Genomic DNA, 1,595 nt, shown 5'->3' with positions numbered 1-1,595 from the left:
AATAATATAAAGTTGTATTTATTAACTAATAATTATTATGCTTTCAACAGCATTTTAGATTTAAAATTTGTCTTTATCTATTAATATGTATTTTTATTAATTCTCACTTTAAATTTGTGTGACTCGATGAAGAAATTCTTGATGCCACATTACACTACTATCACAATTTGACATTATATGAAGAGAGTTTCTGAAACTTGTGCATTTGGAGCAGCGATCATCATCAAAACACGAGAGAAAAAAACTGCACTCACTGTGGCGAATTGTGGGAGTTGGAATCTGTCTGTTGTCAAAAAATGCAACTGTGTTTGTACCTGCATGCATGAGTGTAAATTTACATTAATTTTTTCATTTAATGGTAGTCTTAGCTATTGTGATACTAACCTGATGTATTTTTAAATTTCCCATTTCTTTTGTGACAAAAAATGACAAATTTCGAGTCGTTATTCCCCTTGCAGATTTTAGATGCATTTAATAATCAATTGCTTTCAATACATTACTGCAAGTATTAAGAATTCCAAATGACTGGAGAAGAAGACAATGATCTTTTGACACTTCAATATTGTCCATTTTGACAGAAATGCTTGTTCATAGTTGATGTTAACGTATATGTTAACTGATCGGCTGGAATGTAGAAAATTATATATATGATAATCATAGACTCTTTGGCTCATCATAGAAACTGTCCAACCAGAAGGGATTCTTGAAAATTGTAGTCAATTGTGGAGCAGTGAGGTTGATGATATCTCAGCGGAATTATAGTGTGATCGATTGATCCGAATTACAAAATTTTGGGATTCCAAAGTAGCTCCCTTCAATTGATGTGATTTTGATGACCATCTTTTACGCTCATAGTTCTTTCTTTTATTACAATATAATCTTTTTCCCATTTGTCACTGTTGTAGATTTTTTTAAATCATATAAAAGAAAAGAAAATAATATGCTTGCACTTTGCATGCATTCTATGCATTGCATTCATAATAGCCTGCATGCATGCCACATGCAGGCGAGACTATGCAGTATTATCATGTCCATTATCTAGCTTTATGCATAATGTATTGCAGTAAAATTATGTGATCCCACTGGAATAAATGATCCTTTATCAATATCAAACACTTCAATAGGACTACTAACAATAGTTTAGAACTTTCAGTCGCACAAAAGATGGACAAGTTATTCGTGAAAATGGGCCTAATTTGGCATAAAGCATGCTGTATGGAGAGAATTTCAGCTTTATTCCGTCTACATAAATTACAACATTCAAAATCTTCAGGTTTACCCAATTGATTGTAGTCAAATTCTGAAAATAAACATTCTCTACAGCATCCCTTCCAAATATGATGCAAAAATATGCTGCTGGTCCACTTTCAATGTCTCATATCCTAACAATCTAGCTCCATTGTCAATTGCTTCATGTATGAATCTCTTCTGTGCAACAGCGGCAATTTTATTATAGCAGTCGCACTATTGTCACATGATTTAACAACTACCACGTAAATGGAGCAATTTGATTGGGACGCTCATTCCTGCACTTAGTGCCACAAATTCTGTAGCAGTGTCACGACACTCTTCTGCACCACCCCCCTGCGGTGAAG

Source organism: Amphimedon queenslandica, unplaced genomic scaffold, assembly GCF_000090795.2.
Source record: "Amphimedon queenslandica unplaced genomic scaffold, v1.1 AMPQUscaffold_12960, whole genome shotgun sequence".
In the NCBI taxonomy this organism is placed as follows: Eukaryota; Metazoa; Porifera; class Demospongiae; order Haplosclerida; family Niphatidae; genus Amphimedon; species Amphimedon queenslandica.
This window is presented reverse-complemented; position numbering follows the sequence as displayed.